The sequence below is a fragment of the Bubalus kerabau genome, chromosome 4 (genome assembly GCF_029407905.1).
Source record: "Bubalus kerabau isolate K-KA32 ecotype Philippines breed swamp buffalo chromosome 4, PCC_UOA_SB_1v2, whole genome shotgun sequence".
Lineage (NCBI taxonomy): Eukaryota > Metazoa > Chordata > Mammalia > Artiodactyla > Bovidae > Bubalus > Bubalus kerabau.
The window spans coordinates 46,727,107-46,744,579 of NC_073627.1; the positions used below are offsets into that span (position 1 = coordinate 46,727,107).

Sequence of the window (17,473 nt, forward strand, 5' to 3'; positions counted from 1 at the left end):
CTCAGGGTATATGCCCAGTAGGGGGATTGCTGGGTCATATAGTAGTATTACACATGATTTTAAAGTATACTTGGAATAGGTACCAAACCCTAAAAAGAAATTCAATAAATACTTAAGAATTAGCATCAGACTGAGACTATCTGACGATAATACAATACAGATAGAAATCAAACAGAAAGAGACTATAAAAACAATAGTAAGTACTGTATGCTCTTTTGCTAAGTGCTTTACAAATAGCAACTCATGAGATCCTCATGGCGGGACGAGGTAAGTTCCATCATCAGAAGAGGACATGAGGCCCCAAGAATCTAACTACCTGCCATGATCAGAAAGCAGAGCCAGACCTGAACCTGGGCATCTGGGCCAGAGCCCAAGCCTTAACCTCTGTGTACACCGCTACTATAACAGTTGCTAGAATATAATCATTAGCTCAGCCCCTACTTCCTAAGAGCTTCTGGGCAGCTTTCATCCCCTGATCAAGAGCTCCTAAGGGCAGCTATCTGATACAGAATAGGAGTTCCATAACTGTCTACAGAAAGAATGAATTTTTAAGAGAGACATCATTAAGAAAGCAGCTGGGACTCATTTCAATGTCAGACGCTAACCAGAAGACCCAAGGGCAACATCAAGCCTCTTCAAAGCGGGGTTGATGAGAAGCGAGTTGGAGCCACGGGTGAGTAAGGGCTGGGCTCTGGGGCCGCACCTGCCCTCCTGGCACTGCGCTCCGGGCGAGGCAGTGTGGAGGTGTGGAGTGTGATTAAGGTGCGTGAAGAGGCCCCGGGGGTGCTCACCGTTCCCGAGATGCTTTTCGAGAGCCAGAGAACCCTTCTGCAAAGTGAATCATTACTTTGCTTTGTAAATCCAAACTCTCACATCCTGGGTGTTCCCTCACCATTGCTGATGACGTTCTCAGGGAGACAAAAATGTTCATAGGGTGACAGACACTTGGACTGATGGATTTTGGAAACATACATGCAAGGTTGGAGAAGTTCCAGGAATGACATCAATGAACATGTTGTCATCTTTTTTTTCTGTTTTTCGAGGTTGAATGGAGATGAGCAGACGCTGGCTCCACGCACATTTCTTTTTTAAAAATTAATTTTTGGCTGTGCTGTGTCTTCTTTGCTGCACTTGGGCTTCCTCTGTGGCGAGCAAGGGCTGGGTGCGCTGCACAGGGTCCTCATTGCGGGGGCTTCTCTTGTTGAGGAGCACGGGCTCTAGGGCACACAGGTAGCTGTGCACAGGCTCAGATGCCACGTGGCATGTGGGGTCTTCACAGAACAGGATGGAACCGGTGTCCCCTTTTACCCTGGCAGGAGGATTCTTAACCACTGGATCACTGGGGAAGCCCTCCATGCACATTTCGCAGTAATCTCCTGAGTAATGTGAGCAGATACTTCCCAGCATCACTTAGCTGTTGGTTGGCTATGGCCGGTACAATTAGCAGCGTCTCTTGTGTAGCTTTTAGAGGGATTTAGGGGGAAGGGAGAGCGTGACAATCAAAACCATCCACTTATAGGGAACTTCCCATGCACCAGGCACTGCCTTCAACATTTTACCTGCTTCATCTCATTTAATCCTGACCAACACCTTACAAAGCACTGCCATTACTTATGCCCACGCCACAGATGAGGGCACAGAAGCTTAGCAAAGTCAAGGAGCTCCGCACACCCGGAAGGTTATGGCTGTCTCTGAGTGACTGCAGCCCTGTTCCACTTAGTCCGCACACTGAGGTATTTGTCCAGTTGTCGTATGAGGGCATTATTTCTGCTGCACACAATTCTTTAACATATTGAATCTGGTGCTAAGGTTTGGGGATCTTGACCCGTAGCCAGGATCCCCACTGTCACCACCTGTCCTCTGCTTCCTGGACACGCATCTGTCTGTCCATGCATCTGGACACGCATCTGTCTATGCATCTAGACACCCATCTGTCTGTCCATGCATCTGGCTGTGCCTGGTCTTAGTTGCAGCAAGGGGGATCTTCGATATTCATTGCCGTGTGCAAACTCCTAGCTGTGGCAATGTGGGATCTAGTTCCCTGACCAGAAATCGAACCCAGGCCTCCGGCATTGGGAGTACATGGAGTCCTAGCCCCTGAACCACCAGGGAAGTCCCGTTCCTGGACATTTTCCACTGATGCTTTCAGGCTCGGTTGACTGCAGGCCATCAAAGAATGGGTGCTCTCCTGGTGCCTGGAGAATTTGTGTACTTTTAAAACCTGTTGCCTGGTGCACCCTGCTGTCTTAATTTTCCAGCTGGAGTCCCCGAGGAGGACTGTTGCTCTCTGGAGGCTCCTGGTTTCTGGTTTTGTCATCGAGAAGGTTCCTATTCTTCGTGTGCTGGAGGCCCTTCCCTGGCAGGGCAGACTGAGGCACTGCTGGATGTGGCCTGGATGGGCCACATCCTGAGATGGCCAGCAACTGCATTTGCTTCCCTTCCACCAACATCAGGGACCCAGGCGGTGAGGATGCTCCGCTTTGCTTTATATTCTTGGAATCTGGACTCTTAACAGGCCTCATTCCTCTGTCCCTCCCCAAATGTCCAAATTGATGCTTTCTGCCGGGGATAATGAAACCTTTCAAAACTGAACTAAAAGGACAAAACCATACCCACCACTCCCTCAGACATGAGAGAAGAACAGAAAACAGAAGCAAGAAAATAACAAGAAGCCAAACCCCTACCACAAAACAAATGGGACAGCAGCTGTGGACAGAGCAGCGTCATGGGCCAGGGGCTGGGGCCGCCCCATTACTTCCAACAAGAGGGCGTTGGCTCTGGAGCCCGAGTGTAGCGTCTCTGTGTCCATCCCACTTTCCCTGCCCTCCTCTCTCTCCTCACCTCTTCCCTCTTCTTTCTCTTGGCCTCCCTTCGCCTTCTCATCTCAGTGATTTGCTCTACAGTCTTTGGGGCTTTATTTTATCAAAATATATCTGATTTATCCCCCTTTGCTGTGTTAAGCATTTTTTTTTTTCCAACTTTGCTGTTTTCTGCTTTCATTTGTGCTTCTCCTATCCTGACATTTCTGTTAACAGCACCTCCAAAGTTAGCTCTGTCTGTGAACACTGCTGCTGCTTTTCTATTCGCATCATTAATGAAGGTGCTAAATAAGACTGGATTGAACACGAACCAGGAGCCACATCTTCCTTTGAACAGATGACTTTAAAAAAAACAATTATTTATTTATGGCTGTGCTGCTGGGTCTTTGTGGCTGCGTGGGCTTTTCTCTAGTTGTGGTGAGCAGGGGATACTGTGCAGTTGCAGTGTGTGGGCTTCTCATTGCCGCAGAGCACAGGCTCTAGGGCACGCAGGTTTCAGCAGTTGCGGCCCATGGGCTCAACAGCTGTGGCTCCCAGGCTCTGGAGCACAGGCTCAGCAGTTCTGGTGCACAGGCTGAGTTGTTCCAAGGGATGGGGGATCTTCCCGGATCAGGAATCGAACCTGTGTGTCCTGCATTGGCATGTGGATTCTTTACCCCATGGGGTCACCAGGGAAGTCCAGATGATTTTTAGTGGGTTGTGAGAACATTATTCAGTATCTGCCTATTTGGTTCACCATTGTCAAGAAGCATCTGAGCTTCTGTTTGTGTGGGGCTGTGGCTTACTGCACAGGGGAGCTCGCAGGACCCCTGTCTCTCCATCTGAAAACTGGACATCTTGGGTGGTTTGTGGCTACACACACACACACACACACACCACAACATAAATTCTAAAAAGAGAGTCATCAAAGTAGGCAAATATAAGATGAATGACCTCCCTTGGGCTCAGGGATTCCTCAGCATTATCTCAAAACATGCCCTACATCCAATATCTGAGTCTAAGGCTCTGAGATGCAAGACAAATAATAAAACAGCCTCCATGCTCAAGAAGCTCAGTCTGGGGAGGGAGGCTGACTTGTCCACAGATGGCTGCTATATCTGCAGGGTGCGCTCGGGGAGCACAGGATGGGGGCAGGGAGAGTCCCTGCCTGCTCTCCGCCTGGGTGCCACCCCTCAGGCTGTGGGGGTCCTGGCTTTGCTATGCAGACGCATCATGGAAATAAACTGGGCTCTCAGCACCCTGGTCCAAAATGTGACCTGATTTCTCTCCCTCACGCTGCTCCCCATCTGTGTGGAGCGAGGCAGAGCCTCGGGGCGGGGTGCCGAGGCCCCGGGAAACAGGTCCAGCAGCCCTCGCCCACTCCTCAGTCCAGCAGCCTCGCCCAGTCTGCCTGGTGTGTCTCCTCCCTCCGACCACATCCCTCCAGGTCTAATTGTCCTCCTTCTCTGCAGCCTACTTGGGCCTCGGCAGCCCAGATCTCTAAGATCCAAAGACAGGAGGCGACCAGCTGCCCCCTGAAGCAGGAGGACAAAAGAGATGCCTTGCAGCCTAAGAGTGAAACTGACAGAGGACACGGGGAATGCAAGGGTGGGGCTGTCGTTTAGCACACAACTGTGTGTGGTGACTGCCGTGCGAGAGAGGCTGGGGCAGATAACAGGCAAGGAGGTTAGGCTCCGTTTTGGAGGCAGTGGCGACGTCCTTAAGGATTCTTGAGTGGAGAAGAGAGGGACAACTTTGTCAGTGCCCTTCCGCTATCTGAAATTGACCTATTCGTTTCTTGGCTTGTTGACTGTCTTCCTGTGGCTCCCACCCTCTTCCCAAAGATTACCTCCATGGGAAAGGGCCCTCTTCCATATTGCCATGTCCAAGAGTGTTTGGCACAAGGTAGATAAATTTAATAAAAGAATGAATACATGAAACTGATAGGAAACAAGTGATGTCGAGGACAGACTAAAGGGGGCTTTTTTTTTTTTTCAATTTTAAAACATTTTTATGTTTATCCTCCTTTTAAACTTCTACATAGCTGAACGCACCAATTTTTAAATTTATTATTGGAGTATAATTGCTTTACAATGTTGTGCTGGTTTCTGCTGTGCAACGAAGCAAATCAACTATATGTATACACATATCCCCTCCCTCTCGAGCCTCGCTCCCTGCTCCACCATTCTGCCCCTTAGGTCATCACAGCGCACCAAGCTGAGTTCCCTGTGCTATACAGCAGCTTCCCACTCAAAGAACGGGACTTAGCCACTTAGCTATTTTACACATTAGGTGGTGTGTATATGAGCTTCCCTGGTGGCTCACATGGTAAAGAATCTGAGTGTATATATGTCAGCGCTAATCCCTTAATTTGTCCCACCCTCCACTGCCCCCTCACGTCCAGATGTCTGCACTCTATGCCTGCATCTCTGTTCTTGCCTTGCCTATAGATTCATCTGTACCATTTTTCTAGATTCCATATATATGCATTAATATACGATATTTTTCTCTTTCTGATTTCACTCTGTATGACAAAGCCTGGGTCCATCCACGTCACTATAAATGACCCAATTTTGTTCCTTTTTATGGCTGAGTAGTATTCCATTGTATATACATATATACCTCATCTTCTTTATCCATTCATCTGTTGACATGTATTTAGGTTGCTTCCATATCCTGGCTATTGTAAAACAGTGCTGCAGTGAACATTAGGGTACATATGTCTGTTTGAATTATGGTTTTTTCAGGGTATATGTCCAGGAGTGGGGTTGCTGGGTCATATGATAGTTCTATTTTTGGTTCTTTAAGGAACTTCCATACTGTTCTCCACAGTGGCTGTATCAATTTACATTCCCACCAACAGGGCAAGAGGTTTTCCTTTTCTCCACACCCTCTCTAACATTTATTTACTGTTTCCAGATTTTTTGATGATTGCCACTCTGACCAGTATAAGGTGATACCTCATTGCAGTTTTGAGTTGTATTTCTCTAATGATAAGTGATGTCGAGCATCTTGTGTGTGTTTGTTGGCCATTTGTATGTCTTCTTTGGAAAAATGTCTATTTAGGTCGTCTGCCCACTTTCTGATTGGGTTTTTTTTTTGGACATTGAGCTGTATGAGCTGTTTGTATATTTTGGAGATTAATCTTTTGATGGGGGCATTGTAAAGCAGGCAGATCAGGTAGGAAAAAGGCCTGTGGTTGTTAAGAAGGCAGAAACAGGGCAAGTGTGCAAGATGCTTCAGAGCAAGAATTTGCTCTGACCAGACCTAGACGGTAACAGGGAGCGTCTTCTGCGTTCCTAGGTGTCAGTGTGGGTGATGGAGAAGGAGAGAGTGAGTTTGAATCTGGACAATGTTGAGTTTTGCTTCCTCTGGAAAATGATCCTAAGGGTTTCGCTGCATGCCATGAAGACTTACTTGGGAACATATGCCTTACTGCTCTCTCTCCCTTAAAGGAACGTGTGATCATGAGGCAGATCATATATCAAAACTGTTTTCCCAGACCTATTCTGTTAGCAAATTCTATTATAAAACAGGTATTTACAATATTATCCTGGTGCTGTGCTATATTAAGTAAACAAGCCTCGAATTTTGACAATTTGGTGTTAAAACAGTATGTGTGGCGGCCTGATATTCTCACCCACCTGATACTCTTCACCATGTCTGACTTAAGCATTCATTTATTTGGCTGTGCTGGGTCTTAGCTGTGGCTCATGGGGTCTTTTAGTTGCAGCACGTGAACTCTTAGTTGTGGCCTGTGGGATCTAGTTCCCTGACCAGGGGTTGGGCCCCCTGCACTGGGAGTGCCGAGTCTTAGCCACTGGATCACCAGGGAAGTCCTACTTTTTACCCAGTGGTCTTCTTTCTGATACGTATCCCACCATTCTTTTCAGGAATGTTTATCTGAACGTGCCCAAATCTAAAAAGCAGCATTCCCAGGAGCAAATGATGCAGATTATAAAGGTGGAGTAGAGTGGGGAGGAAAAGAAAGGCCTAATTCTTGCTTTGCAAATAAAAGGTCACATTCTCTAGAATTGTGGTGACCATAGGAAGCCGGAAACTGGTCACTGTCCAGTGACAATCGGCACATTATGGTTTACTGAACAGTTACGTTCAAGTCCCCATGTAGGGGTGGTTTGCATATCAGACTACTTGCCGAGAGCCTGGAAAAAGTAATTTCTTGTGGATGGTAACCAGTCCTTTGGAATTTGGGCTATAACACCCCAGGAGTCTAACATTCCAGCTGGCAACAGCAGCAGGGAAGAGACAGGTCTTCCAGCTTCTGTGTAGTTCTAGTAATGTTGCTTAATCAAGACAGCAGACAATAGGCCCTGGTGGAGAGAACAGGCCTTTGGAATCTGCCAGTCTAGGGTGTGAATCCAGCTGTATGGCTTTGGGCGATCACATATCCTTTGAAGCTTGGCTTCCTGAACTGGGATAATTAACAGTGGGAATGCTTTCTTCTAAAGGGTTCTGGTGAGAATTAAAGAAAATATACATTGACACAGTGGCTAGGGTGATGCCCGGCTCAGAGTAAGTGCCCTTTGAACATCTGTTATGGAGTCAAGTGTTTTTTAAAAATTATTTATTATTTATTTGGCTGCATCAGGTCCTAGTTGCGGCATGCGGGATCTTTCGTTGTTGCGTGTGGGCTTAGTTGCCCTGCAGCATGTGGGATCTTACTTCTCGGACCAGGGATTGAACCCAAAGGTGGATTCTTAACCACTGGGCCACCAGCGATGTCCCATTTTTTAAAAAAATATTTATTTTTATTATTGGGCTGCACAAGGTCTTGGTTGCGGCATGCAGGATCTTCAGTTGCAGCATGTGGGATCTACTTCCCTGCTTAGGGATCAAACCCAGGCCCCCTGCACTGGGAGTGTGGAGTCTTAGCCACTGAACCACCAGGGAAGTCCCTGAGTCAAGCGCTCTAATGATGGAGGTTCTTACGTTTAGACGTTGGTTAAACAATTGATACAGGAGGGACCCTTGTCCTTGGGCCTCAAGGCCTCTTCACTGGACCACACATGGCCCTTTAAGAATCAACCTTGCTACCTCCTACCTAGGGCCGTATTGGTGAAAAAGCTTATCAATTCCAGAAGGCCCTTTTCACGTGTTCTTGAGTATTTTAAAATCCCACCTCAGCTGACAAAAGATACTTTCTTCTCGGGGGCGGATGACACAGTTCCTTTTATGCATTTTCCACCTCACTCTCACTAAGCCTCGCAGCCCATCCAGGCAACCGTAATCCACAGTGCGGAATATCTGATTAGGTAGCACATAGCTGGGGATTCTGTTCTAAGGGGAATTCAACAGGGTTAAAACAGAAGCCACTACCTCATGAACCAACCCAGAACAGTGAGATGAAAAGAAACAAACTGCCCACTTTCTACCACCTGTTTGAGAACAGAAGGGTTTGCGCTCAGTTATGCCAGCTAAAAAAACAAAAATGTACCCAGACTTGCTGTGGTCCAGAAGCCTTTACCACTTGAATGCTTTGGATGGAAGACCCACCCTGTGCTCCAACAGACCCTTTCATGCTGGTAATAACAGAGGCAGCCCAGGTCCTTCCATCAGTATGTTCTGCACACATCTTAACAGCTCTGCTTTTCCTCTTCTGCATGTTCTATTTTAAGCTAGAACATAATGCATCAATTTTCAGACTCTTACTCAATGCCACTGCTACAGAACTGAGAACTCGGTAATTTTGTCGGGCGGTGCAGAACAATATTCCAACAGATGAAACGTCCCATGCAGCCCGACTTCCCCATCCCTGGGATGAGGCATCTATTTCTGGCGCTGTGATGAGAGAGGAGCCAGTGGCGGTGGTCCAGGCCTGCTCGCTCGGGCATCCCACATCACAGAAACCATTCGCTGTGTTGCCGCTGCTGGGAGACACATCAAAAGCCCCATTTGGGTCTCGAGACCATTCAACTGCTCTCTTGGTTTTTAAGTTCCCAGAAATGGGGTGTTTGGATCCGGGCTGGAGCTTGCTGGCTGGGAAAGCCAGCGTGGGTTCGCTCAGACCACATTTGTGCTTTTTTCCTTGCTACCCTGAAGAATTTCTCTCCACCATCACTAACTTGATTGAAGTGCCCGAGACTAACCCTTAAGACTAACCCTGCCCATCCCGGTCTCCCAAGAGATTTCAAGGCGAAGTGTCCCCATGTGCCTTCTTGCCAAATTTGCCTTGACCTTGGGGGCAGACACACTACTTACTAGTGGCAAGTCAATTGCCTCGGATATGCCGGCGGGCAGTTTAGGCAGATTTCCTTGCTGTTGTGTGTGGACAGCTTTCATGGCTTCTAACACAGGCCTTATTTACTGCCTGCCGAGTAGCCTGGGACAGACAGTGGAGCAATCTGCTGCTACGCCTGCTGGATCGTAATGGGTTAGTCACATTTTCCAGAGATCTACTTTTTCTACCTGACTGGTATAAATGGGCGGGGCCCCTCCCCCCCAGCCCTCCAGATTCTGCTCATTTTAGCACCTATCAATTAAAAAATGGCACAAATTAGACTGAGTGAGCGCATAAGTGATTCTACTGAAAAGTGAGTAACAATAATAAGTCGACATCACGGTGCTCGGTCTAAAAAACAAACTCATAGCATCCAGTAATTCAGCCATCCCTGATGGGGACCTTGAATTACTGGCCCAACTTCATCAGCATAAAAACAAACCAAATATGCTCTTCCTCTGGGGCTGGAAGTCAGACACCCTGAGTAATATTTAGGTCACTGCTGCCTGGGCAAGTCTGAAAAATGGTTCATGCCCTGATTAGACAGTTACAGATTTCTTTTAAACGACTGTCAAAGGAGTGGACCCGTGGGCTTTTTAAGGCAAAGAGAGGTTCTATGAACAGTGGTGAAACAACCCGAAGTGGGCTAAAGCCAGTCATCTCTTTGTTCAGCCTAAAGTGTACCAGCATCAGCTTGACAGCTGAAATCGACTCTCTGGGTTTGGTGAGTGTAAGTGTCCCTGCCTCCTCTTGCCTGCATTTCTGGGGTCCCACAGAGCCACACGTGATCGAGCACGTGAATCGTCAGAGGAGCATCTGAAAAGCAGTGGTCAGTCCTTGCTCCAAGAGGCTCTGATCATCTAGTCTGCTTGTGGGCCCCTGGACGTTGGTGTTTTTCTCTGTTTTGTTTATTTTTGGCTGTGCAGGGTCTTCATTGCTGCGTACGGGCATTCTCTAGTTGTGGTGAGCAGGGGCTACTCTCCAGTTGCAGTGTGGTGGCTTCTCTTGCTGCGGAGCATGGGCTCCAGGGCACATGGACTTCAGTAGTTGTGGGGCACAGACTCAGTTGCCCCCTGGCACGTGGGATCTTCACGAGCCAGGGATCGAACCTGTGTCCTCTGCATTGGCACGTGGATTCTTAACTGCTGGACCACCAGGGAAGTCCTGGATGTTAGTGGCTTAAGGCCCTGGCTGGTTTTCCTGCACGCCCCTGCCTCAGAGCACCAATGCCTCATCTTCCCTGCGAAGTACTGGGAGAAGGACGGCCTGGCCTTGCCTTGGGTCAGGGCTCCAGTCACCTGTTCAGGACTGGCTTGGCAAATGACAGAGTTCCCCTCATTTACGATTTAACTGATTCATCAAACTTTTTATTATGAGGAGTTTCAGGCATATACCAGATACACAAGAATTATTTAGGACAGCTTCCTAGAGGTACTTTGTACAGGGAAGATGGAGCCCCTGGAGGGTCACTAAGCTCACAAGAGATGATGGAGATGGGACCCCTCCTGGTACCCCAGGCTCACCCTCTGGACAGCCCCAGGCCCCATCACTGACAGCACCTCTTTCTGGTCCACTTCTTATCTCTTTATTCAGTAGATGTGTACTAAATCCTTCCTGTGTGCTGGCCCCTGAAGATAAGGGACGTGAAAGATAGGTGCTGTTCCCTCCCTCACCAAGCTTATAGTCTGGTGTGGAGACATACATAAACAAGAGTTACCCACTCATCACTGTGTATCCCTAATCCTGGGAAATGCTCTGAATGTAAAAAGTGCAGAATGCTTTGGAATCACATGGTGGGACCCTACTCTGGTCTCATCTACTTTTGGGGGAATTAGGGAAGAGTTCCCCAGTAGTAGTCACAGATTCACTTACTGTGTATCAGTGCAGGCGGCGTTCTGCGCGCATGCAGCCGATACATACATATATACATACATATCCATACATATCACTGAGGGCTGACTTGAAAGCAAAACCCCAGCCTTTAACCACCTGAAAGGCTCACTTTTCATTTCATTTCAGATGTGGGAATGATAGTGAAGGTGTGTGATGGAAGCAAGATAGTACTGGAGTGCCACTGACTCACGACCCTGGTAAGAGTGGTCCAAGGTTTCTGGCTGTTAATCGGTGTTTCGTCATTTACACGTTAAGTGTGACCTTCAGAACATGGAAAAAGTCATTCCAAAATATCCTGTTAAACCCAATACCTAACTATGTATTGGATACAGTTGGTGTCTAGAAAATGCTTTTTATTTAGCAAATTTGGTTAGACCATGGTGTGCCCTCCTTACGGACACTCCAATAGCGTGGCACCAATCTTTTTTTTTCCCTTGAAGACAAGGGCATCGGTTGCATCGTGAGCCAGTCTGGCATTTCCAGCCAGTGCCATCCAAGCTGCTATGCTGCCTCGAGACAGAGGGATGACAGGAGGGTTGTGGGCTGGGGGTCCTTACTGTGCCTTCCTTATCAGCTTATGTGGATGCTAACAGCACCCCCCAACCCCAGGCAAGAGTTCATCTTCTGTAAGCCCTGGTAATTCTGCTCTGGGGAGCAACAACCCCATCTAGACAGGACCTCCTGTAGCTGCTGAGTTATTTGAGGCCTAGGGGGGTGAGGCAAGAGCGTTTCCATGACTGTCAGCTTCAGTCCCTCTGGGGAGCGGCGGGGTGGGGGGCCGGGGCCGGTCCTCTCCTGCCAGGGTGACCACAGCGGGCCACGGGCCAGACAGACAGGTGCATCCATTCAGGTGCGGGAAAAACAACAGTTTCTCTTCTCTTCGTCCTTTTTTGAAAAGGCTGGTTTCAAGTGAGGCATTAAGGTCCCCGGGAATAACAGACGGTTCCAGGCCTGTCGGTGCCGCCCGGTGAGGGGAGCGGCCGGCTTGATCAGGCACCTGCGGGAGGTGCCGAGTCCAGGGGTTCCCAACCTGCGGCTGCTCCGGGAGGGCTGGGGCCCGGGAACGTGGGGGCGGGGCAGGAGGGGGAGGGGAGGCAGGACAGAAAGGGGGAGAAAAGGCAGATGAAGGGAAGAGGGGAGACGAGGGGCGGGGTGGGGGGAAGGAGGATGCGGGGAGCTAGAGAGACAAAGGGAATCTGCACCGCCGGGTGGGCTGCGGCGGGGGAGGCGGCGGCCCGGCTGCTGCTTTTAGCTCCGCGGCTCCCGCGGTCGCCATGGCAACGCGGGCTTAGCGATTCCCTCTGACATTAAAATGCCGCCGCCTGCCCAGAGCAAGGGCGGGGGTGGGGGGTAGTGGTGGTGGTGAGGGTGTGTGTGTGTTTGTGTGTGTGTGCGCGCGCGCGCGTGTGCTGGGGCCAGTGGGTGGAAAATGTGCGCGCGAGTGCACACACACGCCCACCCGCCGAGGGGCCCGGCGGCGCGGCCCCCTTTTAGCTGCAGTTGTACGCATCATTTACCGCGCCCCCAACCCTCCCATCCGCCCTCCCTCCTTCCGCCTGTTTTTGTTTGTTTGTTTTTCTAGAGAAGGTGATGATTTGAGGCTTAGATCATCGGCTGGCATATTGGTGAGCTCACCGGGTTGCCGAAAGGGAATGGGAATACAGATTTGGGTTAGAAGGGCGTGTGACTGGCCTAAGACAAAAAGCATCAAGAAACGGAATATCTGGGCAAACAGGCTTTCTTTCTTTCTTGCCTTCCCTTATTTATTTATTTTTTACAACAGGGCTATGAATTAGCTAGACATAGTTGAAGGGGAGGAGGATGGGCTACCGTGAAGATAGGAGTGAAACAGGATTAGTGGAAACCCTGAAGACCCAGGCCTACGGGAACCATCCTGCAGCAATCTGCCACACGTGACAATTTTCCTGCTTCAGATTCCTGCTCCAGAAAAAGAAAATCAATCTGTACTTCTTTTTTTTGGCACTTGAAATTCCACCCATGGTATTCTCTCTCAAACTGTATTTCAACACAAACAGAGAAAAGCTCATGAAACTGTAACCTGAGGGCAGAAATTGGCCTTAATCACCTTGGCAACTGCTGAGCCCACCATGGACTCGCCACACCCCAGACAAGGGTGATGCCCCAGCCACTGGCACACGGGACATCTGCAGAGGAAGGCTTCCCAAGACCAGCCTCCTGCGTGTGACAGGGACCAGGCCCAGAAACATCCGGGAAGCACGATGCCCCCGAGGCCCCGCCATGAAGGCAAACAAAGACCCACGGGTGTGGTTGGGAAGTTTTTGAAAACTCAGCAAAGCGTGGGCAGGAACATAGGGCTTCTTATCCACCAGGTGAAGTCTCCCCTGTATGACACATCTTGCCTGGGTCTGGAGCATGACACTTGGTGAGAAAATAAAGAAGGATGCTGATTAATAACAGGCGTGTGACAGGCTGGTGTGGGCTGGCAGGAGCTGGCTCCCAGCCACTCTGCGATTCCCAGGAACGAGAGGGCACCACCGTCTTCAGCTGAACAGAGCGCCCCTTCCTGACCCACAGACCTGGGTCCATGTATCTGGACAGGCACTGTGTCTGTTCCAAGAGTCCTCAGTACTTGGTGATAATCTGAGAAGCTGCTCTGGTATCCCAGGGTAGGGTAGGGGTCTTCTCAACCAGATCTTGCCACAGCCAGGACAGAAACATCATGAATAAAAATAATAAATGCAGACTGCGATCATTCCTGCATCCCAGGATTCTGAGATGACTATCGTCAAAGATGGGGGCAAAGCTCACCTTCCAGGCAGGTGGAGAATGAACAGGGAATGGAAGGACTAAGACGCTGAGAACAGAGTAGGGAATGAGCCCCCTTGGCTCAGTAAGGCCTCCTGACAACGCACCATTCAGAAGACTGACCAAAAAGACCCAGCCTCGATTCTTGAAGCTGCGAATTCTAGAGCTGGGCCTTGAGAGGGGCTCTGACCTTGAAGGCTGCTTAAGCAGGGAGACATCTAGAATATTCCAGCCAGAAGGCTGTCTATTTCTTTCCTCCAGACCTCTCCCTTAGGGACAGATGGGCCGTGCCTCCCCCTAGTGTTACTGCATCCTGATGGTGAAGTTCTTCCAAACCATGACAACCAACCTACTCCTTAGAAACACACCTAAAATAGGGATGCGCAGGCCCAGGCGGTGCACGCCGTCTCTGCAGTCTAAAAGGAGTGCTCTGCTGGCGGGCGTTAGAGCAGTCTCCCTTTAGAGGCGGACTCTGTGTGATAAAGGCCCCCAGGTTCCCACGCAATCATCAGCAAACTGCAAAGAACTCTGAGGAAGTTGAAGAGGAATTTACATAGCCTCCTGTAAGTTGCTCCTTTGCTCAGTAGCTGGTGCTTCCAGGAGTATTAAATACAGACACTAGTGAAATGAATGCCCAATAATTTAAAATGATTTGGGAGAACCTTGATGGGCTGAGACGTGGCTCGTGATTGCTTCTTTGTCCATCGAATTCTAACCAGCCAACCTGGATTAAATAAATCGCAGTTTCCCTGAACTATTTCACATATTCATAATAACATGTGGTAACCCCCTACTTGCCGTCCCAATTCCCATCTCACCACGGGAGGCCTGTTGTCTCCTATTCATGAGTGGAAAGCACTGGATTCAGGGCTAGGAAACCTTTGGACCAAAAGAAGGTGCCTCGATGATCAGAATAAAGGAATTCTGCCCCAAACCACTCTAATCTCTTGAAGGCCTTCTTAATTTTTTAGATGCGTCTTAAGACGAGTTAGAGCATTACAGGGCTTGGAAGGGATGCTGGATAAATGTATTAGGAAGATGAGACATACCATTCGCTAAACAGAGCAGAGTCCTGAGGAATGGCGTACAGAACAAGTACCACGTGATGCGAGGATGGGATGAACTGGTAGAAAGGGCACTGGGGTATGAAGCCACGGAGCAGAGTGAGGACACCAATGATGGTAGACCAAGGAAAAGCTAGAGCAGAGGTGGAGAGGTCCCAAAGCCAAGACTGATTTATCCTAGACTTTTGAGGAGGGCCAACTCCACCCGTGCCTTCCACTGAGTTACATCATCCTGCTCATCCATCTCCTTATGATCTGAGTCCCTAGACCTCTTGACAAGGATGTGCTCTCACACCACGTCCCCTGCCTCCCCGCCGTATATAAGACAGAGGACCAAAGATGCAGAAGACAGAGGGCCTGAGGGCTTGCTAGTGGCCAGGATGAGAAGGAAAGAAGAGAGATGAGGGCATGGAAAGACAGGAGGGGTGAGAGGGGACCATGGAGGGTATTCAGTACAGGAAGAGACCTTCATTAGACTCTTACAGCTTCATGTTCCGGATAAGGAGCTGGGCTCAAAGAGGCCGTGAACTGGGTGAGATCACTTAGTAGGTGGCGGCGGAAGTGAAACTGACACCCAGACCTCAGGTTTCCAACTTGGCGTCCATTCATCTACTTTAAGAGAGGCAAGGAAAGGACAGAAATACCAAATCTCACCAATAAAGAAAGAGCAAAATGCAAATGAAAAACAGAAAAAGTCTTCACAGGAAATTGAGAAGATTCTAAAAATCGGTCCATTTAGCCTTTGTGACAAAATAATAAAACCAGAGGCAGTGAACTAAAGCAGCGGTCCTCATCCTTTGGACTGGTTTCGTGGAAGACAATTTCCCTATGGATGCAAGGAGGAGGATTTCAGGATGGTTCAAGGGCACCGCATTTACTGTGAACTTTATTTCTAATCTAATGCCACCACTGATCTGACAGGAAATCCATGGCCCAGAGGCTGGGGAACTGAACTATTCAGAGGACCAGTTCTTCAGTGAGTCTGGTGGGAACAAATAACTACTTCTCCACTGACAAGCCGTGTGCCTGGGGGCAAACTTCTAAACCTGTCCAGCCCTCAGTTTCCTCCATCATGAGATGGGGATAATAGTGGTATCACCCCGCATGTAGATTTTTGTGAAGATCAAAAAATCGTGATCAGTGGCAATGAACTTTCTCAGCAGTGCCTGGAGCATAAATGCTTCATAAGGGTTACTATTATGATGAAGACCACGGAGCTAATACAACCAGGGCCAACTTCATTTTTTCTTACCAGAAAAGTGCAGTAAAAAATATTTATGGGTGGTTTCTCTGCATGGAAAAGCATATCTATTTTCTTTAAGTAAACGAGTATCTGTATGTTTTTGAATTTCCCACGATAAAAAAAAGCATCTTTTTGCTTCTGTCTCTGGTGAAGCATGCTTCCTTCTGATGTCACCTTACTCTTGCCTCCACTGGTGAGAAAGTCCCAGTCTCAGTTTCACAAGTAAAAAAAAAGAGTTGCTTCTTAGCAGAGCCGCACAAGCTCTCTCCACGCTGCCCAGGGCCGAGGTGGAGGATGGGAATAAGGAGGAAGTTACTTATCTGTGCGTTTTATTACTTTCATTTTCCATAGGAAGTCCCCGGACTTGGATTAGAGCTGAGATTAGCAAGCCTCAGTCTGAAAGGGTTCGGGGCGGGGTGGCGGCGGGGGAGCCATATGTTTTTCACCATCTGTGAAGTGGGTACCACAGTGTTCAACCAACTGATCTGGAAGGGGAATGGCAAGGTCCTCGGGGTCTAGGAGTGTTACTTCTTCAGCCACTCAGGTGATAACTCTTCTGACCCCTGATCCAGTGGCCCAAAGACAAACCTCCCGTCTCTTGCCTTCCCCTTCCCCCTGTGGATTTCTCCGGCTAGCTCATTTACAGACCTGACTCCTGGAGGGTTTTACATTCCTGGTTATTTTTAGCCTCATTGAGTCAAAACTGTTTGAACGCGGTCGCCACATGGCATGCAGCTGGGGAGAGCAGCTGCCGTGGGTGGATTTCCAGTCAATGTTACTTGAATTTCTTGTCAGGTGCTCTCTAAAATTCCCTGTGTCTTTTTCAGGTGATCTCAAGAACTTCCCCACCAACCCCCCTGGAGTTGTAGGTGTGATGCCTGAGCTGTGTGCATCACTGTCTTAGCACCTGCTCCAGGTGAGTGTTGAATCCAGAATCCTGCTAGAAGGGAAGCTGTAGTTCAGTTTCCAGGACTGAAATTTCTCTGCCCCAGAACTCTCAGGTCTCGGATGAGAGACAGGGTGGTGGGCTCTGGTTCTGACAGTTTCCTTAAGCCCACCCCTCCCCCAGCTTTCCAGTTTGAGAAATGGGGGCCACGGTCTCTTGGGGGGTCTCAGGAAGAAAGCGGGGAGGATGAGGCAGCTTGCTGGGCCATGCGGAGCCTACTTTCAGTGATACCTGCTTAAACGTACAGGAGGCTGGGTTATTCAGCCCGGCGAAAAGCTGAACTGGACCACATGCTCCCGCCTGCTTTTCTCTATCTTTTCTCCACCTCCTCCTACCCACTGCTTACCTCCCTGTCTCTGGGTCAGGCAGCTACTCGTCTCTTGGTCCACCCACATACACCCCTCTGCCGTGGTGCTTTTGCCTTCAGGGTTTTTGCACATACTGTTCCCACCTGGAAGGCCCTTGGTCTGTTTTCCAGACCAACTTCTTTTTTTCAAAAGCCTA

General features: G+C 49.1%; 2 protein-coding genes across 4 annotated transcripts in view; one reads left to right on the top strand and one right to left on the bottom strand.

The window, feature by feature from the left end:
* Positions 1-17,473, top strand: part of CDK5R1 (cyclin dependent kinase 5 regulatory subunit 1) — a 51,962-nt gene that overhangs the window by 17,776 nt on the left and 16,713 nt on the right. For 2 of the 3 annotated variants that reach the window (XM_055577250.1, XM_055577249.1), the window contains exons 2-3: positions 11,056-11,126; positions 16,851-16,939. The gene's annotated coding sequence lies outside the window, so the exon portion shown is untranslated. The remainder of the gene's footprint in view (positions 1-11,055; positions 11,127-16,850; positions 16,940-17,473) is intronic. The other variant, XM_055577251.1, reaches the window with a different exon arrangement.
* MYO1D (myosin ID) overlaps positions 1-17,473 on the bottom strand; it is a 361,374-nt gene that overhangs the window by 12,767 nt on the left and 331,134 nt on the right. The gene's annotated exons all lie outside the window — the stretch shown is intronic.